Here is a 26,301-nt window from a genome sequence, read left to right on the forward strand (position 1 = left end):
ACTCAACCCACGTATCCACCCTATACCCGTAACCCAACAACCCCCCCCCTTAACCTTACTAAGTCCCGTTATTATTTTGGAAGTATAAATAGAGAGACTTAAGAAAAAAACCTTTGTACTGTACAATAAACAAAAACGAACAGCAATGTGTATAATATGCCAATAAAAATATTTATTAAAAAATATTTTGGGGGTTAGGGGGCAGTATACAGCTGACGGTATTTCTGGGAGTAACTCAGCCATATTCACGGTGAGGTCTCCACAAGTTCCTACAGGCTATCCAGGGAGGTATCTCACCTGAGGAAGGAGCAGTGCTCCGAAAGCTAGTGTTTGAAACAAACATGTTGGACTTTAACCTGGTGTTGTAAGACTTCTTACTGCCTCCAAACTGACAATGGAGATGAGGTGGGGGCAGACCTCCATCTTGCCCCGCCTCCTTGTAATGAAAAGAATGGTGGGCAGGGGTCCGTTTCAAGGGAGATGGGTTTTCCAGGCTGGGAAGTTTTCCAACTCGACCTTCCTGCCTCCTCCACGAAAATCAGCCCGCGGTGTCCAGAACTGAACAGTTACTCCAGCTGGGGACTAACCAGAGCTCTATGCAGCTGCAGTATAACCCCCATCCCTTTCCAGACCCTTTTGGATAAAGATCACCATTGCAATAGAATTATAAATAATTTCTTGTGCCTCACGAGCAGATGTAGTTTTCCTGGGGGGAAGAGCCTTACATGTGATGTGTTGGGCAGGCTGGGTCGATGTGGACTGCACTTGATGCAGTGTAGCGAGAGACCGACTTCCAACACTTGATAAGATGCAACACAATTTTATTTAACGTCTTAACTACTATACATGTTCAACTGTGGGTTGACACTGTGCTGACTTGACTGGAGACCTGATACTAGCTGAACCAGACTTACTAGCTACCACATGGTGTTTACCCTGGCCATGCTCACGAACTCTGACTGTCTCAGTAGCTGGGTCCCGAGAGAGCGGGAAACCTGGTGCCCTCTGGCTTTATAGTGGTTGTGTCCTGTCTGGTGATTGGCTGCCCTGTGTTGTGTGCTTACTGATCATCCTGTGTGTCAATCACTGCCTGTCTGCACCTCATTATATACATAGATGCATATTATGACAATTTGGACCTGAATTAGGACAGGAAAGATCTTTAACGTGCTGAATTACCTGATCTCAACTGGGCTCAACAGTGAGCAGGTTAGGAAAGGGAGAAAATCACTTGAGCAAAGGAGATCTCACTCCGGTGATGTGTCCAACACATATCCCTTCACCAACATCACAACCACAGATTATCTGCTCATTTATCTCATTGCTATTTGTGGGATTGCTGTGCACATGAATAGACCCACTGCCCAACATTGTAAGTGACTGCACATTATGATTATATGAAGACTGTAAAGGACTTGGGCATGTCCGGAGACCATGGAAGTTGCTATGTAAGTGCAAGTTGTTTCTTTTGTAGCCACCAGTCTGGTCTAAAACCAGAAATAATTCCCATTGATTTGCTTGGAATCCATGTTATTAAAAAGCTTATTATTTTTGGCTGAGAACTGGCCCATGGATTTCAGGTGATCCGCAGAAACAGATTTGTATTTTCTCAGCAATGTTGCTGTCTGTAATAACTATCACTCGCAAAGTAGCAACGCAAGGTCAGGCAACAAATAGAGAACGGTATAATGTGCAAGCACAGAATGAAGGAGATTGATTACTGAATAAAACACAAGTGTATCAACTGATCTCAGACCATTTGAAGTATATATTAGATTCCAGGCTGAGGCTGTTCTGCAATCAATGTGAAACAAGGCTTTGATACATAACATCTGCTATCCATCAGATTGTTTGAGTGCATTTCACCAGATACCAACCTTGATCCTGTAATCACGATCAAATTCCCCTCTTGGTTATTGTGTGTACTGATAAATGTTGAAGCTGCCCGATATCCGCTCGGCACTGAGCAAAACAAACGGCTGGACCCCACCTGTTCCGACTTAACTGACCACAGTCAGGGTGCGGTGCGACTGGAGTGTGGAGAACTGGGCCGGGATTCTCCCCTACCCGGCGGGGCAGGGGGTCCCGGCAGGACGCATCCGCACCTTTAGGAGCCAAGCCCTCACATTGAGGGGCTAGGCCCGCGCTGGAGTGGTAGGCGCTCCGCCGGCTGGCGTGAACGGCCTTTGGCGCCACGCCAGCTGGGGCCAAAAGGACTTCGCCGGCCGGCGTAAGTCCGCGCATGCGCCAGAGCGTCAGCGACTGCTGATGTCATACCGCCGCATGCGCAGGGGAGGGGGTCTCTTCTGCCTCCGCCATGGTGAAGACCATGGCGAAGGCAGAAGAAAGAGAGTGCCGCCACGGCACATGCCCGTCTGCTGATCGGTGGGCTCCGATCGCGGGCCAGGCCACCGTGGGGCACCCCCCGGGGTCAGATCGCCCCGTGCCCCCCCTGCAGGACCCCGGCGCCCGCCCACGCCGCCAATCCCGCAGGGCGACTTTGGCCCATCGCGGGCCGGGGAATCACCGGGGGGGGTGGGGGGGGGGTGGGGGGGGAGCCGACCGGCGCAACGCAATTCCCGACCCCGCTGAATCTCGGGTGGCGGAGAATTCGGGACACAGCAGGGGCAGGATTGACGCCAGCCCCGGGCGATTCTCCAACCCGGCGGGGGGTCGGAGAATCCCACCCCTGGTCTCGGAACCCCAGGCTGAGCTGTTCGGAGTGCCCCTGGTTTGGGTTGCTGTTGAGTGACTTTCACTGGAATGGGCAGGTGCGTGCTGAGGATCGGAATCAGACTCTGGTGTGATGGCTTCCACTGGCGAATAGCTCCCTGACCACATGCTGCCTGTCGCTCACATCTGGAAAGTGGGGACCTACCAGAGGTCAGCTGGTGCTCCTGGAACTGGACCTCAATAAGGATCAAAACCCTGAAATTATTCAACCAAACACCTAATAGTTAGAAAAATTGACTCAAATGCAAGTCATTCATGGAAATAAAGGAGATGTACATCACCGCAACAACAACTTACATTGACATACTGTCACCTGCTTGCAGGTATGCTGAAAATCTATGGGAAAAAATGAATGCCGCTATTTAAAAGCGGAATGGAAAAAGGACAATTTACCTTGAAACAAGATGGAGTCAAGGGGTCAGGTGATCACCCTCCGTGTCTGCGAATGGACGTGAAACTGTCCAAGGCTGAAGTCAGCCTGCCTATCTGGTCAGAGTATTAAAATGCAAACCACCTTTTTCAGACACTTCATTGATGAGACATTAAAAATGCAACAAATCTCTCCTGTAGTGTTAACAGCTACTTTTGTCAAAAAGGCGACAGAAACTGGTGTACCATAACCATGCAGACTTTGTAACTGCAGTCTAAAATTTCACAAAATGGGTGCGAAGGAAAATTCAATCACATTGAGGTGTAAACAGCTAATATTCAAACCCTGTGTGTGTCAATGCCAACATCATCAGGGCAACACGGTAGCATTGTGAATAGCACAATCGCTTCACAGCTCCAGGGTCCCAGGTTCGATTCCGGCTTGGGCCATTGACTGTGCGGAGTCTGCACATCCTCCCCGTGTGTGCGTGGATTTCCTCCGGGTCCTCCGGTTTCTTCCGACAGTCCAAAGATGTGCAGGTTAGGTGGATTGGACATGATAAATTGCCCTTAGTGTCCAAAATTGCCCTTAGTGTTGGGTGGGGTTACTGGGTTATGGGGATAGGGTGGAGGTGTTAACCTTAGGTAGGGTGCTCTTTCCAGGAGCCAGTGCAGACTCGATGGGCTGAATGGCCTCCTTCTGCACTGTAAATTCTATGATGATAAGAAACTATGGTCACCTGATGGAGACCAGCTTGCAACAAGAAACATTTGTTTAACACATGTTAGCACAGAAGGGTCAGTCAGTCCGGAAGACAAAGAGACTAAAAGGGAGGAGGTTCCTACCAGCAAAGGAAGAAACCAGCCTTGAAATCCACTAACGGGCAGAGAATCTGGGCTGTCAGTTTACGCAGATTTCTGGAAGCAAGCAACAGGGTGTTGGACAAGTACCTCAAATGGATCAAAGCCAGAAATCTTCTCTGCAAGGAGTAAGCTACGGTGAATTAATTGGCAGTAACCTCCAACCTCCATTTTATTCAGTGAACCAAAAGGAGCGCCTCAGTCTGCAACATTTCCAGCTTCCATTTTGAAAAATAGCGTAATAGTGGCTTTTTGGGCTCTTTAAGTAGCTAAGTGCATTTAAAAATCACCTTTTCTTGTGTGTCCTGTGTGAATGCGAGCTGTTGTGACTGCATTTCAAGTGTTGGGAAATAAACACTTATCCTTTCTTTTTAGTTAAATTGATGAGAAAACCGGTCTCGGGTCTTTGTTTGAGAATCACAGCACTCCAGGGATTAATACACATCTTTGATAAAGCACATCTTGTTGCGGTTAATCAAGAGATGGAAAAAAGGAGGAACCATCCGACTGTCTTTCCACTGTCCGTAAGAATAGAACCTTAAACATAATAAAACATCACGGCGCTTCCCAGCAGCGTTATTGAACAAATGGTGACATTAGGCATAGAAGGAGATATTAGGTCAGGGAAATAATCCATCAGGTCTTAGATCTTCTGTCTAAGGATTGTCAACTTTGACTGGACTCTGGTTTTAATCAGCCTCCTGCCTCCAATTGCCCCACTCCCACATTCCACCTATGTTCATATTCAGAGTATCCAGCTAATCAAAAAGTGAATGGGTTTCATACCTGATTGGATGCTTCTTCATTGCCAGGCAAAGAGTCTTTATTCCCCAGATCCAAAGTTTTTACAACACGAGTGATCTTCGCTCAGCTGGGTCTAAGAAAGAGCTTGCAGTTTTATATTACCTTTTACAACTCTAGGATATCTGCTTTACAGACAGTAATGTAATTCTGAGGTGCAGTCACTGTCTTAATGTAGGAAACGCAGAAGTCAATTTCCACACAGGAAGCTCCCATAAACAACAATGAGATATCAAGCAGATAATCTGTCTCTGTGACGTTGGTTGAGGGATAAATATTGGTCAAGATAAGGGAGGTCTGACACAGTTGACACCATAAGACATAAGTGCAGAAGTAGGCCATTCAGCCCATCGACTCTGCTCCACTATTAAATGAGATCTTGGCTGATCTAATGTGGTAATCCTCAACTCCACTTTTCTGCCTTATCCCCATAACCCTGGATTCCCTCGCTGATTAAAAATCTGTCTATCTCAGCCGTGAACCCAGCTTTTACACTCCTCTGCAGTAAAGAATTCCACAGATTCACTACCCTCAGAGAAGAAATCCCTCCTCATCTCTGTCTTAAATGGGTGACCCCTTACTCTTTGATTATGCCCCCTGGTCGTAGGCTCTCCCACAAAGGGAAGCATCCTCTCAGCATCTACCATGTCAATCCCCTGACAATCCCGTATGTCGCAATAAAGTTGCCTCTCGTTCTTCTAAACTCCAACGGGTACAAACCTAACCTATTCAACCTCTCCTCATAAGAAAATCCCTCCATACCCAAGATCAACTACTGAACCTTCTCTGGACTGCCTCCAATGTCAGTCCATCTTTCCTTAGGTAAAACTGTTCACAGTATTCCAGGTGTGGTCTAACATGTGCCTTGTACAGTTTGAGCAAGACTTTCTTTTTATACTCCATTCCCTTTGAAATAGAGGCCAACATTCAATTTCCCTTCCCTATTACCTGCTAAACTTACATGCTAGCTTTTTGTGCACGGGAACCCCAAATCCCTGTGCTGTAGCTTTCTGCAATCTTTCTCCATTTAAATAATATTCAGCTCCTTTATTCTTCATACCATAATGCATAAGGTCACATTTTCCTACAATATATTCCATTTGCCAAGTTTTCCCCACTCATTAAACCTGACTCTTTTGTGTCACCCTGACCACTTGCCTTCCCACCGATCTTTGGGATATCCACAAACTTGGCAATAGTACATTCACTCCTCTCATCCAAGTCATTAATATTAAAGTAAATAGTGAAATCGCCATAGTCCCAGATGACCAAAGGCTGCTTTCCATTTTGAGGGGGAGCATTAACTGATTTAACCTGAGGATCACCACACCTCAGGGGAGGGGCAAGGTTGAGAAGGCGGGGCCTTGATGGATAACCTCAGCCGGTACGGGAATTGTCATTAATACATATTGTAAATAATTGTGGCCCCAGCATAGATCCCTGTGGCACTTCACTAGTTACAGGTTGCCATCCTGAAAGTGTCCCTCTTCAACCCAACCCTCTTTCTTCCATCAGTTAGACAATCCTCTGTCCATGCTAAGGAAGGATGCGAGTCGTCTTTCAGCTGCAGTGGCCGCTCCGTTAACTCCAGATCCAGATTCTCCAGGGTGGCTGTAGCTTGTGACAGAGAGAGTTTGAGTGAGGTTATCTGTGACCCGAGGAACTTTCTGTCCGACTGCCTGCCAGAGAACCCTGCAAGCAGTGCTTGCACACAGTGCCTGTGTGTCATTCTCTTGTCAAGGATGTGGCTGTGTGATGGTAAGTAGCTGGGGGGAAAGAAAGATAACAACATTTGTGATTAGGTCAACTCAACATTTGGAATATCTGCAATCCTCACAATTCAGGTTTTCAGCAGACGCATTTTAAACACGTCACTGTTGTCGACTGTGCCTTTTCTCTCTCACATTCTTTATTGCTCTGTCTCTCGGGCAGCATGGTAGCACAGTGGTGAGCACAGTTGCTTCACAGCGCCAGGGTCCCAGATTTGATTCCCGGCTTGGGTCACTGTGCGGAGTCTGCACGTTCGCCCCGTGTCTGCCTGGGTTTCCTCCGTGGGCTCCGGTTTCCTCCCACAGTCCAAAGATGTGCAGGTTAGGTAGATTGGCCATGATAAATTGCCCTTAGTGTCCAAAAAGGTTAGGTGGGGTTACTGGGTCATGGGGATAGGGTGGAGGTGTGGGTTTGAGTAGGGTGCTCTTTCCAAGGGCCGGCGCAGACTCGATGTGCCCAATGGCCTCCTTCTGCACTGTAAATTCTATGACTCTATGATTCTACTTGTACTTATCTCCATTTACAATTTATCAGACTGATTTACCTGGCCTCTGACACCCCAATTTTCATCCCCCTCCAGAGCACAAGTTGACTGGAGTTCACCCAGAGACACAGCCTATCTCAGGAGATCTGAACCCAGTGTTGGGTGGTGATAGGTGCAAGATTCTATACCATCCCAAAACAGTAACAACACCTCCAGTTGTAACACCCGGGGCTTCACTTAACTTTTCCAGCTGTGGAAGTAATCAAATTGTTCATTCAGCAGTAAGCTCAAGTGTGATGGGCTGAATGGCCTCCTTCTGTGCTGAAACATTCTCTGATGTCTCTTGGTGTTTGCTGCCCATCTGTCTATTCGTGATGGCCTCTCCTACGTTTGGTCCTCGACAGTCCCAGGATGACGCCATCATTCCTCCCACATTTTCATGCCTTGGGGGCTGCCAATTCTCCTGGAGTTTGCGGGTTACACCATCACGTGCCTCCGACTGTCCAACCCCACACTCCTGCTATTGGTCACTCAGCCCATTCAGCATCACGTTGTGTCATCGTCCCACTCCAATCAGAAAACACACTGGCACTTAATAACCAATTTGAATGTGGCTCAATTGCCAATCAAATAGGCTTTTTTATCCCATCTCCAATATTTATATAAGTAATCAGTTTGTTGAAAATGAATGAAAATCACCATTTTCTAAATGTTCCAATGGATTTTCTAATGCTGCTTTCTGATTCAAGGGCATATTGGCTATAAGGATCACTGAACATCATTTTGCACACCTCTATGGAAACTATTAAAAAGAAGATTTGCTTTTCACGCAGAAAGTTCTGATGATTTGGAACAACGGTGGGCCTGAAAGGAGGTTAGACGTGAATTCAATAGTCACTGCCAAACAGGAATTGGAAACAATTCATGAGGTGGGAGGGGGGGGGGGGGGGGGGGGGGGGGGGGCGGGGGGGGAGAACATTATTGGGTTTGAAGTAAGACAAGGTGAAAGACACTAGTCGTGAATAGCTGTTTCAAAGGACCAGCTCTGGAATAATGGGCACAATGAACTGTAACATTCTAAATTTGAGGCTTGGATGTGTGACATAACCTGATATAAATATAAGACTGATGTGGTTCATGTAGCTGCGTCAATCTTAGACGTATTAATTTTCGAGGTTGAAGACAAATAAAGTTCTCTGCCTGGGCAACGTGGGATGGAAAGGAAGGAGGGGCTTTAGCTAACATCTTTGTGTGTTTGTGAAGCCTGTGGGAGGTGTGGAGTGGTAAACAATAAGACAGGACCATTTAGAGAAGACTCCAGATATTTCATAAAATTACATTTTCTTTAACATTTGTTTCAGGGAAAGTCTTTAAAACAATTTCAGGATATCTAGTGGATGAACTTTTGGAAAGTTAGGTGTAACAGAACAGTTAGAAAAAGGGAGATCCACACTAGTGAACTTGCTGGATGAAGCAGGAGGCACATATTTAGATTTTCTCATTCGGAGCACCGCAGCTCAAACAGGAATTGGAAACAATTCGTAAGGGACATTGTGCATGGCCCAGTCACTGAGGAGCATTCCCGAGGATGTCGACACCATGCTGCAGACCATGGGGACCGGCCAGGACTGGCAGAGCCAGATGATGCAGGGGCAGCCGGGGCTCGAATCAGCTCTAACCCAAGGTGAACCCTCGGGTCCTATGGGCACTGATTGGGAGGAGGGGGCGCTGGGTGGCCACCCAGACTCATCCCACGGACTGGAGACTGTGGCTACCAGCTCCCCCGAGTTCCACCCCTCCGACCAGGCCGTGTCTCACAGCCAGCACACGGGAGAGGGCGGCATGTGCTGTCAACAAGTGAGCCTGGGCCCTCTAGTCTCAGAGGACATCCGCCCGGGGGCCACGGGACGTGGTAAGCAGCTGGCTGCCTCAACCTCTGATGTGCATCTTAGGGAGGCACCTAGACGTAGCGGTAGAGCTAGGAGGGCCAAGCACATCGAGGATCTCTGAGGGTACTGGGGGAGGGGGGAGGGGCCATAGGAAGAAAGGGGGAGGGAGTGGCACCGTCGGGAGAGTAGGGAATGGTTACAAACATTAAACACCCTGGTGCACAACCAATATGATGCGGGTTGACCTTCGAACTCTTGGCCCATCTCTCCAGACATCTTCCCCTCCCCATGGCACTCACCCACCCTCCAACTTTGGACATGTCCCTGGAGCTGGGTCCCATCCAGCTGTTCGGATGTTGGCTTCTGCGTGTGTGGTGTTGCCTCCTGCAGTGTTCGGGCACAGTGTCCAGGCATCAAGGTGTGATTGTGATGTTAGACAATGATTCCCACATGCCACATTGCCCGCCCACCCATGGGGTTTCACTTGGGTTGTGTGAAGTGCTCACTTAACTACGGTTGTCAATTCCCTAGTAGCGATAGCCTTCAGCCGCACAGCCAGAGGTCTCAGCAATCCATGGGGGTTCTGGATGGTCGGTGGGGCAGACGGGCAGGGACAAGGTTTCCTCCCGGAACGGGTAAACGATCAAGGGGTTAGCATGGCGCCGTGAGGCAGCAATGCTAACCAGTGCGCCACCCTGTGATTACCCACTTAATACCTAATGAGTTAGAGAGGTTGAGAGGTCAGGGATGCACTTGAAAGCAGGATGAGAATTAAAAAATTGGACTGGGGGCCAATGTAGGTTAGCGAGTACACAAGTAATCGGTGAATGTGATTAGGTGCGAGTTAGGTACAAGCAGCAGATATTTGGATGAACTCATTTCACAGAGTTTGTAAGATGGCAGTCAGGCCAGGGGAGCTTTGGAATAGTCGGGACCAGTGGTTAATATGGACCTTCTGGCCGGGGAGCATGGAAGAAGATTTGCTTAGCACTAGGGCCCCAAGTAGGCCAAGCTAGCACCATGCCCAGTCAGATGTGGGAGGACAGCCAGAATTGGGATTTTGGGAGTATTTATGGAGCAGAGTTGGGAACAAGCATCTCCTCGTCCCGATGCCAACCCTCCCCTCATCCCCCCACCATGACCATGATAATCTGCACAACCAACCCTGTAGTAATGGTGATAGTCCCACACACTGACACAACACTCCTCCCACTCAAGGAAACTCAAATGAGGCGTAACACATGACGTATTACAGATACTGAGGCAAAAAGGGGATCAAATTAGTCCCCTCCAGTTCCCTGGGAATGGTTCAAGCTGTAGGTGTGAATGGCAGCATGGCCCACAATTCTGAGTGACTCAGGCTGTATCCCGAAATAATTTCCTCACTGATTCCACCAGCGCATCTTCCCCAAGAACCATAAACAAAACTAGCGTGACTAACTGCACCCCTGCGCCAACTCGGGCCTCATTACTGATGGACTTCCTCCTCTTTCTTCATTTTCCATTTCTCTCGGCCTGCTGGAGGATGTCAAAAAGCTCTGGGAGAACCTTGTCCAGGGGCTCGGCATCTGGCTGGGACCCAGCTGAGTCCCAGGATCCAGCAGACCTCCGACTGCTGACTGACTTGGAAAAAGCGACAAGGGCTTTTGCAGTTGAAAACAGTGCAGCTTCTGCAGGGTCGACCAGAATAACTTCAACTTCTCCTCCAAATTCTCTCCTGCTCTGGCTGCTGCTCCCACCAGAGATTCTGGGCCCGATTTCACAGAAAAATGTTGACGTGTTATGTTGGGCGCGATTGCCGGGGTGTTTCTCAGTGGCGAGACTGCAGCTCGGAACGTGAGCTCCCACGAGCGTGTCACCATCGCTGGCTGGCTCGCCATCTGATTGGCCAGACTCGCGCCTCAGCGTCTCGTCGCTAACAAGGGGGAGCTGCTTTTAAACGCTCCCTCACTACTCACTCCCAGTCAACACACAAGCATGGCAGCGCACAGACTTGCTCCTCGCTTTGGGGGTGCCATCCTGAACAGGCTTCTCGACGCTGTGAATGAGAGACGGGGCATCCTGTTCCCCTGAGGGGGTCGGAGGACCAACAGCAGGGTCACCAATAATGCCTGGGAGGCAATGGCCGTGCAGGCTGCATGACCAGCCATACAATGACGGAAAACCGACGGCCTCCACTGAGCTGCAAGGGCAAGTTACCTCGCACCCTCCCCACATCTGAGCTTTGCGCTTGTTCCTCAGCACCCCCTGGCACCAACCCCATGTCCAGTTGGGGTGCCCACACATGCCACCTTGTGTAGACTCCCTTGATCCATCAAGTGCACAGTTCACAAAGCCTGTTCATCCCCACAGAAGAAGATAGCCCATAATAAGCAGCATAGGGTCAAGACTTAGGGTGGAGTGCCAGAGACACGATCGTCACACCCTATGAGGAATGGGCCCTGGAAATCGGGGGTTGACCGAGGAGAGAGCAGTCACTGACAGCGAGGTTGGCCTGTGCTGCAGAGGTGAGGATCCACTGCCCCTTCACCCAGATGGCCTGTCTCAAGTCAGTTGTTCATGTCAGACAAAATGATCCTTCCCTCTTGCTGACCACATGTCCATTCTCTCGCAGGATCTCCATCTGATGGGGCTACCTGGAGAACTCCCCCACCCCACCCCAACCCTTCACCCAAGAGACCACCTCAGAGGAGAGCTTCGAGGAGACCACTATTGAAGTGTCACACTATCATCCCCATCTTCCACCAGTGCAGACTCACACACCGCTGCGAACAGGCTCCTGGGGCACAATACGGTCAGCACCAAGCAGTTGCTGATACACATCAGGTGGAGGCAGGAACATCCCGGGGAGTCAGCAGTCGGAGTTTTGCTGGATCCCAGGACTCAGCTGGGTCCCAGCCAGATGTCGAGCCTCTGGACAAGGTTCTCCCTGAGCTGATGCAGTTGATGGACACAGGCGTGACATTCAGGAGTGGGTGTCAGCAACATACCAGCGAGGGCATAGCCGATTGGAGGACACCCAAAGGCTATGGGCGCAGGAGATGATGCCGACATTGCATAGCACTGAGACCAACACTGCTAGGGTGGCAGTGCCAAGCCTGGAGAATTAAATCAGCATCGCGAGTGGTGGTGTCCAAGGCATGGATCAGTCTGTGACGACCTTGGCTGAGGGCCTTGATATCCCCACCGCCGAGGGGCACGTCCCGGACTCAGGTGGACATTGCCGAGGCTCTGCAGAGTGTGGCCCAGTCACTGAGGAGCATCGCTGTGGGCGCTGACACCACGGTGCAGACAACCAGCACTGGGAGAGCCAGATAACATAGAGGCCTCTGGAGCTCACTCCAGCTGCTCCTCCGTCCAATGGGGACCCTCAAGAGCCTGACAGGCACGGTCAGGCTGGAGGAAACACTGGAGGCCAACCCAGGCCCTGCCACCAAAGAGAGAGCAGCAGCCTCCAGTTCTTTTGAATACCTCACCCCCTCCCCCCGGCGCATCTCAAGGACAGTGGGCAGAAGACAGTGGCATGGACCAGTGACACAGATATGTCAGCCGGGGGCTGCCCCTGCTCCAGGCCCTCCAGAGGACGCCCGCCAAGAGCATCAAGGACCACAGGGCGTGGAAAGTAGCAGGCTGCCTCCACCTCGGATGTGCATCCTGGGGACATAGCTAGATATAGCAATAGACCATGTAACATCATGAAGATTGAGGAGCACCGAGTCGGTAAGGGGAGGGAGGCACTATGCGCAGCTCGGAGAAATGCCCAGAGTTCACAATTAACAAAAATGTTATACCTGATATATGTGAAGCCTCTGTCACGTTAATCTTCACAATGGGCCTGCCTGCACCCCACGTGGGTTCCTCCCCCTGCACACGGCGGTCCAAGATCAAGCTCCCCTAATGCAGACCCCATTCAGGGGATGGGTGTGAGCGCGCTGGAGTCAGACTCTGGCAGAAACTGAGGAGCACCAGAGCTTTCCTCACAGCGAGTGATCATCACTCTCCTACCTTGTATAGTGACCCACTGACCGTGCCGAAACAGGCCCCTCCCCCCCCCCCCCCCCCCCGGGGGTTATGTTACACAGTTCCTAAGAGGGTGGAACAGGGTTGTCAGGTGGTGGGGTGGGGGGGGGGGGGCAGGAATGAGGAGAATGGGGTGAAGGAACAAGAGGAATTGGGGGGTAAGGTAGGAAAGGAATGGGGGGGGGCAGTAAGTTGACAGACAAAGCCCCATCCAATGCAAATTGGGTAGGGATGAGGACCACCCTAGTCCTCTGGGCCCCCTGGTCCTCTGGGCATGCCAGACCCTTGTCACCGCCTGTCCTCAATCCTCTGGCTCCTCCTACGGGTCCTTCCCGGGCTCACCCTCAATCCTTTCCTGGTCCGCCTCCTCCTCAGATGAGGCTGCTTGTCCCTCCTCCTCTAGCATGGCGCCCCGCCCCCCCAGCCGAACACCACAAAGCGGGCGACCCCCCCCCCCCCCCCCCCCCCCAGGGGTGGTGTGCCACCAGAGTGGAGCAGGCATCAGAACCGCATGTTGAGCAGTCCGATGCACCGCTCAATGACAGCCCGGGTGTCCACATGAACCTCGTTGTATCGGGTCACCGCTTTGGTCTACGGCCTCCGCACTGACATCATGAGCAAGGATCTCAGCCTCATCTCCCAACAGCCAACCTGTCATCCTGGGGTAGTCCTCGAAGACGTTGGGAATCTCAGAGTGTCCCAGGATGTAGCCATTTTGTACACTCCCTGGGAAGCGTGCACACACGTGCATGATCTGGAGATGGTGGTCGCACCCGAGCTGAAGGCTCAGGGAGTGGAACCCATTCCTGCTACAGAAGGTCACTCCCTGATGCCCCGGTGCGGGCAAGGCGACATGCATGCCATCAATTACCCCCTGGACCTGGGGCATCTGGGCGATGGTGGAGAATCCAGCAGCTCGGTTATCCAGGTGGGCTTGGTCCAGCTCAAAGTTGATGAAGGCTGATGCCGGGGCACACAGGGCATCTGTGACCTCACGGATGCACTTGTGGGCTGTAGATTTGGAAATGCTGCAAAAGCCCCTGCTCGGGCAATGGAATGGACCAATTGCACAGAAGTTCGGGGCTTCGGTGACTGACATGGCCACCAGGAGTAAGTGTCCGCCACGGGGTGCCAAGTCCGCACTCTCTCTTTGTGGAGACAGAGTCTCCTGCAGTACATGCTGTCTGTCATTTCCTTGAAAGACCAACGATGCCAGGGGCGGCACAGTGGTTAGCACTGCTGCCTCACAGCACCGAGGACCCGGATTCGTTCCCAGCCCCGGATCGTTGCCCATGTGGAGTTTGCACAGTCTGCGCATGTCTGAGTGGGTCTCACCCCCACAACCCAAAGATGCACAAGGTAGGTGAATTGGCCACGCTAAATTGGCCCTTAATTGGATAACAATAATTGGGTGCTCTAAATTTATATATTTTTTAAAAAGACCTCCCGCTCTGGGTCCATCTTCAGCCTGACGGGTGGCTGGGTCTTCAGGATCTGCCCATGGGCCACCGCCTCCAGCCTGCGTCAATGCTGCTGCTGTCTCCGGTGCCTGGCCACCTGGGCTGCCATCAACAGCATGAGGGCAATCTCTGCAGGATTGACACAGCCTGCCATATTTTTATATCTGCAAGGGATTGGAGAATCAGTTAGGGTTTCCATCTCGGGACCCTCATATGCTGTCTCTATGGTGCTGACGCTTCTAATCGTCAGGCAAACTGATCAGGCTTTAATGTTTGACTGAAATGCAACGTAATTATCATCATCTGAGACATGGCTCGTGCACCTACGAGAAGCCACTTGAGAATATTTTGCTTATTAAAGTCAGCAATACTGTGGTAGTCGGTATTAATGGTATCTAGGTTGGAGGCACCTGATACTGTCAGATCATTGGTGAAGCCTGCCTGCTGGTTCCGCCCAGTAAGGCGGAGTATAAGAGTCTGTGTTTCCCTAGCTGCTGCATTTCTATACCCGCGCTGCTGGGGGGGGAACATCTAGTTCAATAAAGCCTTCAATTGTCCTACTATCTAGCTTCGGGAGTTATTGATCGTGCATCAATTTATTGAACTAGATTTGAAGAATGGAGCTCCGCATCAAGCCTAAGTCTGCAACTTAGCCCCCACGCAGCAAACTAAGCGGTGACCTTTAACATTGGCTGGCGTGTTTCAATGGATACATCAGGACGGCCACAACTACACCCACGGAGGACCAGAAACTGCAGGTTCTCCATTCAAGGGTGACAAAGGACACTACATCCGCCCAGTAAATCAGGTTTACGCCAGACATTCTCTAGCTAACAGATGACAAATTCCGGGGGAATCGCTAGACGAATTCTACCGCGGACTGCTGGTACTAGGTAGGAACTATGACTGTTCGCAAGTTTCAGCCAACGACCACACCAAACTTTTAATCCGAGACGCCTTCGTTGCAGGTATGCAGTCCTCTCAGATCCACCAGCGGCTGCTGGAAAAGGAGACACTAAGTCTCAAGGAGGCACGGGCCCTCGCAAGCTCCTTAGACATAGCCTCCCGCAACATCCGAGCGTATGTCCCTGACCGCGCGGCAGCCCCATGGGCAGCGTGGACTCCACCCGCAGCCGATTCCGACGCATCCCCAACCCCCCACAAACATGTGCTACGCGGCTGCCAGGCAACCCCAAATACCTTCATACAAAAAGATGAAAATCTATTGATCAGTCCATAAATCACAATAACCACGAACCGAATAAGCACCGTGCCGTACACACAGCACCATTACGCTACAGAATATTGGTACAAACAAACAAAGCTAACAGGGCATTTATACAAAGAAAACCAAACACACTTTAAACATTAAATAGTCAACAGTACAATAAAGTTGCCAGTAATCTGGAAAAGCATTTGTTTAACGCCTTCGTCACATTGCTCTTTCAGGCCAATCCACCTCTCTCTCCCCCTCCTGCAGTTCTCACCGGTTGGCTCTCAAGAGTGGAAATTACATCAGAAAGTTACATCGCTGCAGACCACGCCAGAAGAGAGAAAGAGCACCTCTTACTCAATAGGTCATCTAACATCCTCCCTTCGTTCAGGGTCACAGAAGCAAAAGAGACGGAAGCAAACAAACACATCACCTCCAGGCATTAAATATTGATCAGTCAATAATACAATATATCCATCAGCAATCTGCAAAGCCATTTCTTCCAACACCTTCATCCAGTTGCTCATTCGGATCGATCCGCCTTTCTCTCCCACTTCTGCAACTCCCAGAAGCAGACTCTCAATGGCGAAAAGTCACAGCAACACCGAAGAGAAGTGAGAACAAGCACCCCTTCTCCAGCGCTGGAGGATCACCTTACATCCTCCCTTTCCTTACTCCAGGCCACTGAAGCAGAAGAGGTGGCAGCAAACAAACACACTCCCTTAAGGCATTTGCAACCACCAGCAGGAGCGAGCAGCACACACAACCTGCAGCCACTTAAGAGCTGCGAAGGGCTCTCACAACTAACAAGGCCAATTCCTTATTAGCAATAACCTTCAGCTGTGAAGCTAGAGGCTGCTCACAGTCAAATGGAGCATGTAACCAAAAACAGGCTCTGTCCTGGAAGTGTTTGGTCAGACAGACAGGCAGCAGCTGCAGTTGTCCCTGTTATGGGCATCCACAATATTTAAAAATGATTTGATGGCCGCATAGACGAAAATCCCCCCCCCCTCCCCCCCACCCCCACCAACCCAGGAGTGACCTCCAACCTGGAACACTTGCAGTCCCCTCCCGGCCAAGCCCAGCACCCCCTGCTGAACACTGGGGCAACAGCTCCTGGGCCCGTGAGCTGGATGCCCAGATAATGGAAATGACTACTCACCTCCTCAGTTCCCTTCAGCAGCCAATGCACTGGCTTCACATTTTTAAGAAGGACTACTAGACAGCGCGTGCGTGATTTCCCGCTGCCAGTCAGATTGAAATTAGTGTAAATTGGGGGTAATGATATGCTCGCCATATTTGGGGAACCTGTTGTTTAGATAGGAAACTGATCTGCGCTTGGCGCAAATCACTATTTTGGTCATTCCTACTATTTTCTTTTCTTTTTCTTTTTAAATTTAGCGTACCCAATTAATTTTTCCCAATTAAGGGGCAATTTATCGTTGCCAATCCACCTAACCTGCACATCTTTGAGTTGTGGAGGGGGGAACCCATACAAACAAGGGGAATGTGCAAACTCCACACGGTCAGTGACCCAGAGCCGGGATCAAACCCTGGACCTCGGCGCCATGAGGCAGCAGTGCTAACCACTGTGCCGCCCTGACCTTTCCCACTATTTAACCGGTGCGCTCAGATCCAAGTTGGGTGCAATGCGGTGGTTAAATCGTACCCTCGGTCTCTGAAAAAACAGCGAGAGGGAAGGAGGAAATCTGTATTGGAAGAGCTGAAGAAGCAAATGTGTTGGGCAGGTTGGGTCGATGTGGACTGCGTTCGATGCAGTGCAGCGAGAGACAGACTTCCAACACTTGATGAGATGAAACACGATTTTATTTAACATCTAACTATTTTACATGTTCAACTGTGGGTTGACACTATGCTGACTTGACTGGAGACTTAATGCTAGCCTGACCAGACTTACTGACGACCACATGGTGTTTGCACTGGTTATGCTCACGAGCTCTGACTATCTCAGGGACTGGATCCCGAGAGAGCGGGAAAACTAGTGCCCTCTGACTTGGGGGAGCAGCTGTGTTTCTTGGGTTGACTGCCCCTCCAATCACTGCTCTGCAGTCAGTTCCCGCTCTCACTGACCAACAGGATCATGATTTTATTTTAAAGCCCATAGCAGTCCGTTAAGGCTGGAATATATATTTGAAAATGGCAGATCTACAAACCACTAATGTCAGAAGTTCGCCGAATGGTGAAAATTTCCCATCCCTGGTTGCAAGAAACTCTAATTTTCCTCTGCTGTGTGCAGCCTGATTGTTGCACTGCAGTCCTTCCAAGATGGCTCCAGTCACACATCTTAAAGGGAGCACGGTTTGTGCGTGACCTGTTGCTGAGTGGTACGTGACTGATTGCTGCACAGCTACCCACCTGTGCATCGTGAAGGTGCATTGCTTGCAGGGCTGGTCGGGATTACAGAAGCTGGTTGGGGTAAGGCCACTGGGAGGTATTGAAATAAAAACCATAATTGCGGCACGATATTCATCTTAATGGATTGAACCCAGGGCAACATGGTGGCGCAGTGGTTAGCACTGCTCATGGTGCTGAGGTCCCAGGCTCAATGAGTGCTCTGGGTCACTGACCGTGTGGAGTTTGCACATTCTCTCCATGTCTGCGTGGGTCTCAGCCCCCACAGCCCAAAGATATGCAGGATAGGTGGATTGGCCACGCTAAATTTCCCCTTAATTGGAAAACAATAATTGGGTACTCTAAATTTTAATTTAAAAAAAGCTTAATGATTGAACCCGACCGGCCAGCGACAATGGGAGGCTTCTGCAGACCTGCCCTGAGCCTGCTTGGCAGGCTAGTGCAATGGCCAAAGCTGCACCCAATCCCGAGCCACCAGGATTCCAGATACTGGAAACTAAACCCAGCCAGATGGAACTGCAGCTTCTCCCCCCCCTCCCCCGAAGGGGCAAACACTGATGTGCTATCAATTGCACTTAAAGACTCGAATCGGTACAAGAGAGGCGTTATTACCATGAGATGTTCCATGGGCGTGACGGCCTGACAGTCACAGTCCCGTACTAGAGGGATAAGGGCCCACCAGAAGTCTTCAATCGACTTACCAGGTAGTTGTACGCGAGTGGCGAGTACATGCCTTGCAAACAGAGTGTCCTTCTTCTGGACGTAATTTTCTTTAAGGAGTTCCATGGCGCGTGCGTAATTCGGCACGTCCTGTATCAGCGGGAACACGCTGGAGCTCAATCTTGAGTAGAGAAGTTGAATTTTCTGAGCTTCCGTCGGTGCGGGGTCCGCTGAGGTGATGTAGGACTCGAAGCAAGCCAGCCAGTGGTTAAAGTCTTTTCTGGCGTTCGGCGATTGCAGATCCAGCTGCAAGCGATCTAGTTTTATCCTGATGTCCTTGATGCGGAAAATCTCACTGTAATAAATTGATGCGCTATCAATTGCACTTAAAGACTCGAATCGGTACAAGAGAGGCTTTATTACAGTGAGATGTTTATCCTCCGACTGCAGCTGGTAGAATGGCAGCTCAGGAGAACTCATACATATTTATACGGCTCCCTGTGGGCGGAGCTAGCCGGCAGGGGCTACCGACGAACCTGTAATACAGGTACTGCTGTACATCCCTAATACAGGCACACACACAATTACACAGTGGTGGATCACCACAATCACAAAGTACTTGCACTTCCCAAAGTTTAATTTATATCCTGAGTAGGAGCTGAATCTCTTCAATATACCCATGATATTCCCCGTAACTGGCCCTGGATCTCTTAAGTACAACATGAGGTAATTTGCATACAGGGAGGCCCTGTGTACCACTCCACCCCTCACAATTCCCCTCCACTTGTCCGAATCCTTCAATGGATCGATCACCAACTCAAAGAGAGGAGACATCTGTTACCCCTGCCTCACCCCCCATGCAGCCAAAATGATCCCAAACCCATGGTGTTAGTGCGCACATTAGCAGACAGAGCTTCGTCTAACAGCCGCACCCACGATACAAACTTGAGAAGCCAGCCCAAGCTTCCTCAGAACCGCAAAAAGATAGCTCGACTCAACCTTACCAAAAGCTTTTTCTGTGTCCAGCGACACGATTATCTCCAGATCCACCGCCAGTGTAAGAACTAAGTTGAGTATTCGCCTCACATTGGACAGTTTCTGCCCTTCACAAAGCCTGTCTGATCCTCCCCCATTACCCCCGGGAGACAGGGCTCCAACATCAACGCTGACTTGAGCCAAAAGCTTTGCATCCACATTGAGCAGCAAAATCGGGCAGTACGACCCACACTCTGTGGAGTCCTTCTCCTTCTTCAGAAGGAGGGAGATGGACCCCTATCCCAACGTCTCTGGGAGAGAACCCCGGCCAGTGAATCATTAAACATCCCCCAACACCAACAGGGCCAACTTCTGTAAAAATTCTACTGGAAAATTGTCTGGCCTTCCCTGCCTTCATCTTCTCTAAAGCTGTTTGGAACTCTTCCAACCCCTCCCGCAATTCATCCCCCACCTGTGGGAACTCTAAACACACAGAGAACTCTCCCATCACCTGCTCGTCCTCTGGCGGCTCCGACTTATAAAGTCCCTCATAAAAGGTCCGAAACGCTCGGTTCACCTTTTCTGGGACAGGCATACCTACCACCCAGCTCCCGTTACCTGCACAACCTCCCTAGTGGTCTGCTGCCACCGTAACCGATGAAGAAACAGATGACTGGTCTTCTCCCCTTATTTATACACCACCCTATTTTGCACCTAAGCTGGCGCACCGCCCGGCGCATGGACATCAGGTTGAACTGCACTTGCAGCTTCTTCCCTGCGTGCCCATTACCCCGGCGTCGGGCAACTCGCATTCTCCAGATCTGCACCCAGAATCTCATCCACCAGCTCCTGACTCTCTTTCCTGGCCTCCCTATCTATGTGTGCCTTGTACGAGATGATCTCCACCCACAGTCATTGCCTTTAACACCTCCACAAAGTAGTGGGCAAGACCGTCCCGTCCTCTTTCAATTCAATGTACTCCTTTATGGCCATAGAAATCTTCCCACAAAATCCACTATCCGATATCAGTTCCACATCCAGCCTCCATCCCATTTGCTGCACCCTACCCACCTCCAACATCACGTCCACCAATGTTGCGCACGATCAGAAATAACCACTGCCGAATACTCTGCATTTTTCATCCCAGGGAGCAGAGTCCTCCTCATGCCAAAAAGGTAAACACTCGAATACATCTTGTGTACCGGGGGAAAAAACAAACTCCTTAAACCTCGGGTACGGAAACCACTACGGCTCCGCCCTCCCATATCCCCCACAACGCCTGTCTCCTTCATGAATGCGGCTAACACCTTTGCCATCCCTGAAGCGCCTGGAGAGATCCAAATTCGGATCCAACTCGCAATTAAAATCCCCTCCCGAAGATCAATTGATGTGTATCTAATTCTGAAATTGCAGCCAGCAACTATCCCATAAACTTAGCATCCGTCCCAATTCGGGGCGTACACGTTAACACCGCAGCCTTCCCCTCCAGTGTACTTGTAACCAACACATAGCAACCCTCCTTATCGACCAGAACCGTTCCCACCTGGAAACGGACCCTCTTGCTGACCTAAAACGCCCCACTCCTCCCCACTGTCAAACCCAGAGTGGAAAATCTGGCTCACCTAGACCTTCCGTGCAACCTGGTCTGGTCCCATACTCGCAGGTGAGTTTCTTATAAGAACACCACATCAGCCCAAAGCTCTTTAAATGGAAAGTAAACTCTTGCCCTCTTCATACGCCAGAGGTACATGTTCCAGGTGATCAAGATTGTTGGGGGTCTCTCATCCCATCCCTCGAGTCAGCCATCGCCACCCTGAGACAATACTCCTGAACAAATTCCTGGGTCCCAGGCTCACCCAAGATGGCTTCCAGCCCCATCCCTAGGGTGAGACAAAGAGAATAACTTGGTCACTGCTAGTCCTCCCCTCCCTCCCACCCCTCCCTTCCAGCCTCGCAGACTGCCTGTCACAACCTCGCCACCCCCCCCCCCCAATTAAACAAACAAGTAGACCCATTGCGCCCCACCTAACCTAGCCCAACTCCACTCCAGTTCACTCGCCACCCTCTCTCCTTCCCACTGGCAAAATGCTCAGGGTCCCCCTCCAAAACCATCCCAAAAACACCAACCCTCAAACCCTTGCTGACTGACTTCCCAAACCAACAAATCCAAACCCCAACAACATTAACAAGCTTCTCTCCCCTCCAAGGAACATAACAATCTTCCTTCTGACAGCCCCAACACCCAAAGAACAAAAACAAAACAAAAACACTGCACAAACACAGAGTCCCAAACAATTCTCCTCAGACCAGTCCTAGCTTCTTCTCTGATGAAGGTCTCCGCCAGCTCTAGCATATAGAAGAAATAATCTTTTGCGTCCATTGTCACCTGCAGACGCGCTGGATACACCATCCAGAATCGCACACCCTTGTTATAGAATCATAGAATTTACAGTGCAGAAGGAGGCCATTCAGCCCATCGAATCTGCATGGGCCCTTGGAAAGAGCACCCTACTTAAGCCCATACCTCCACTCTATCCCCGTTAACCCAGTAACCCCACATAACCTTTTTGGACACTAAGGGCAATTTAGCATGGACAATCCACCTAACGCACATATCTTTGGACTGTGACACAGACACGGGGAGAACGTGCAGACTTCGCACAGTGACCCAAGCCGGGTATCGAACCTGCCTTCAGGGGCACGTCTCTTCGCCAGCTCAGTCCCAACGCCCTGATATATCCGCACCGTGTGCCTGTCCCAGTCAATATTTCGGATCTTTTTCGCCCACTCCAAGATCCTCTCCTTTGGTAGCTGTGTAGCTCACCTCCCGGCTTGGCTCATTCGGCCTCTGCTTCTGCCAGACCCCCCCCCCCCCCCCCCCCCCCCCCCCCCCCCCCCCTCCCCCACCAGCTGAGGGAACATCTCTGAAAATTACTCGGTCTGCTCTGAGATCTCCACTGCCTCTGGCAGTCCCTCCAACCCGAGGGTCAACCGCCTCGGCCTGTTCTCAAGATCCTCCACTTTTAATCTCAGTCCTTGCTGCTCTCCGCCACGAGCAGCAACTTCGTTTCCAGCGAGGCAAACCGATCCTCATGCTGCGGCAAGACCTCCTCCACGCCCTTCAACGTCTCACTTTGCACTTTCACCCCATTAAAGGCATTTGCTAACTGTTCGCAAATCGGGCCCAAAGCCTCCTCAAAACAGTGGCTTTAAATGATTCCTTTATCACCTTGCCCTGCTGCTCAAAATAACTCTCACACTGCCAATCCTTCTGTTTGCCGAATTTTTCCTGCTCCTCCGCCATTATAACAGCCAGCGTGCCTAATGTAATGGGTGCAGCAGCCAACTTCTTTGCTTCAGCTCTATTGACAGGCTACCTTCCTGGGGTTTCTCCTCATTGGGCCTCTACGTTGACGATTCTTACATGCCTCCGCGGGCGAAAGTCCACCAGATCAACTAACTGGGTTTGGACACCAAAATCCCCCGACAAACAGGTAAAAGGGATCAAAAACAAAGCCTGCGGGGAGTCGCTTTGTGAGCGTCTTGCTCACGCCACCGGAAGTCCTTTGCTATGATATTTTTAAAGGTTCATTTACCTCTATTAGCTTATTGAGGCAGTAATCCCAAAGTCAGTCACAGTACTGTATGGTTACCCAGACGGCAGCTTTGGGAGATACAGGACGTGACCGAATGGCCGAGAAGCAGCTTGGCGTGGCACAGCATGGCCGATAAAAGCCGGGAGACCCCGCTCCCAGGATCTACCCGGCTCGCAACTCCTCATGAGATCTAATGTGATCCCACGAGAGGTAGCGATGTAAATACTGCCCTCACTTTTGAGCAAATCTGTATTATTCAAGCAGAACAGCTAGTCTCACTTTAATGTGCAAATTCCTGAGGTACCGAGGCATTGGGATCCACCTCTGTCGGCAAGTGCCGTTCAGCACTGGTCTTCACAATCGGGGACTCGTGGGGGTCTGGCGAGAGATGCTGTGGTATTTGTAAAGGTTCATCCCGAGCAGCTCTGTGACACAGGCATCTGTGCTCTACGGACTGTTTCCAGGGACACACACCGAGACAAACATCAACTGCTACTGGAAGACGCTCTTTGGTCTGCCCGAAACTTGCTGATCTTCCAGTGCAAAGAATTGTCCTCGACCGAGTGTTGCAGACTGGCACATTCCAAGGTCCAGGACTACGTGCTGAGGGACGCACTCAAGCTTGGGGCAGCTGCCGCCAAGGTGCAATGGGGAAAGACCACTGTGTAAGGTCTCACCAGCAAATGTACACCGAGGGGTGGGTAACAGTGTAAAACCCCTCGGTCCGGGTCTTCAATACCACAATGTATGAAAGAAACAAAGCAATGTAAATATTTAAGAAAGAATTGTAACATAAAGAGGGATATGTGTGTAATGTCATCCCAATTGAATGGAAGAAACAGTAAGAAGTCTTACAACACCAGGTTAAAGTCCAACAGGTTTGTTTCAAACACGAGCTTTCGGAGCGCAGCTCCTTCCTCAGGTGAATGAGGTGAATGGAGCAGTGCTCCGAAAGATAGTGTTTGAAACAAACCTGTTGGACTTTAGCCTGGTGTTGTAAGACTTCTTACTGTGCTCACCCCAGTCCAATGCCTGCATCTCCACATCATGAATGGAAGAAAGTCAAGGGAAAGTGTAACTTTGATGGAAATGTACAGTCAAGATAATTCAAAATGTTTTGTAATGTTTATTACAGATTTTATGAATAAAGTATATTTTTTATGAAAAAAAAACTCATGGGGGTCTCCCAGGAGATTGGAGGCCACCAGGTGCTTGCTCTTTAGGTAAAGTGGTGCCCTGGCACCACCTGTACACCCTGGCATGCCACCTGGGTGCCAGCCCAGCGGTGCCCAGGTGGCACTGCCAATGTGCTCTATGAGCATTTTTTGTGCACTGCCAATCAGGCTGGTGGTGCCCTACGCGGGTGTTGGGGTGCATGGGGGGGTTTCCGGGGACCCTCCCAAAGTGCTTTGGGGGGGGGGTCCGGGGGCTTCTAGATCGGTCTGCCATTATTGCGGCAAGCGGAGCTCCTCAGTGCACAGAACTGTGCGGCCTTGGCTGCATGCACCCCGCCGAGGCCCCCGAACACGGGGGCATTTTATAGCCAAGTGTTTTGTGGCATTGCGAATGCTGGGAAATGCGCGGATAAATGCGCTCGCTATGGGAATTTGTTCTCTTTTAGTTAAATCGTGCCCACTGACACTGGCCCAAACAGGTGCCTTTTATTGCTCCCTCTGCAGGCAACATAAACCAGTGTACTTCAAACTTTTTTTCTGGGGACCCATTATTACCAACCGGTCGACCTTCGCACCCACGCTGGCCGACCTGCTCGACCCACCATTTTCTCTTACCTTGTTTGCTGCTGACAAAAATGGAGGAAATGGTTTTGGGTCCCTTTGGCCCTCGTACACGCTCCTCCAATGGACCCTGTTGGATGAAAGTGAAGCCTTCCAGTGTCGGAAAGTATGGAGCCTCCATCTGTCTAAAGTTCTGCATTTTCTTCCTGTAAAATTTTATCAAATAAAACCCCCCTGAAATTGTAAAAAAATAAAAATAAAATGAATAAAATAAATGAATAAAACCGGCCCGAACTTGTAAAACAAAAAGCTGTGGCCAATTTTTTTTTAAAAAGCAGCCGCACTGCGCATGCGTGCCGATGATCGGGTACGCATGCGCAGTGCGCCCGCATTTTTAAAAATGTTTGCGGCCATTTTGAAGGCCCCTTGTAGCCGGCATTATTAACAGCCTGCTGCTGCGGCTGCTGCACGCAGATTTGTGCGATCAGGAGCGTCGCGAAGGACGGCTCTGCGACCCTCCCGACACCTGCTCGCGACCCACCCCCGAGTTTGACAATGCCTGACATAAACAATAGAGCCACAGGCCTCTTTGCTTTGTTGCAGGTCGACCATGTGCTTACCAAATGATCGGCATTGCCCAGCGACTAGGCAAAGTCAGTTAGCTAGTCGGACAATACAGAAACTGAGCCGAACTTTTACTTGAAATTACACTGATTAGATTTCGCATCAAGTTTTCCTTAAAATTAATTTGCCTAATTACAAAGATAAAATCTTCCGCAAACCAGCACGGTCTATTCTTTTTGTTTTCCTTTTTAAAAAATCCTTTGTGTGTTTAAGTGATAACCTGGTTCAGTTTTATTAAAAAAGCCAGAAGCAACCAAAAATAAGCTTTTCGAATAAGGGTGCCCTTACACGTGAGTAATCTTATTTAAAAATCATTAAAATTACTCAGAAAAACCATACTGAACCATTTCATAGTTTTATCGTTGTCCACATCAGTAAATATTTTCTTTTTTGGTGTGATTGTGCTAACTAGCGGGTGCGCGCCGAGTGTCATTTTAAGGTAATTAACAGTTTGATAAACTTTCACGTTCGGAAGAGCCATTGACCTGAAACATGAACTCATATTTCTCTCTCCAGATGCTGCCTGACCTATCGAGTTTTTCCAGCAGTTTCTGTTTATACTTCAGGTTTCCAGTATCTGCAGTCCTTTGCTTTTGTAAACAAACAGAAACTTGACCCCCGATGTCTTTTAGATAGCATGCACAGAATATCACTCAAAATAGCGGTTTGCTGATCAGCTGCTGTGCAAATTAGTGTTGTGCAAGTAAAAGGAGCTACAGAACCAACTCTTCAGGGAA

The 26,301-nt window shown here is 50.1% G+C and overlaps 1 protein-coding gene across 1 annotated transcript in view; it reads left to right on the forward strand.

Annotated features, from left to right (window-relative positions):
- Positions 1-26,301, forward strand: part of b3gat2 (beta-1,3-glucuronyltransferase 2 (glucuronosyltransferase S)) — a 186,027-nt gene that overhangs the window by 154,922 nt on the left and 4,804 nt on the right. The gene's annotated exons all lie outside the window — the stretch shown is intronic.

The sequence above is a fragment of the Scyliorhinus canicula genome, chromosome 6, assembly GCF_902713615.1.
Source record: "Scyliorhinus canicula chromosome 6, sScyCan1.1, whole genome shotgun sequence".
NCBI classification, from domain to species: domain Eukaryota; kingdom Metazoa; phylum Chordata; class Chondrichthyes; order Carcharhiniformes; family Scyliorhinidae; genus Scyliorhinus; species Scyliorhinus canicula.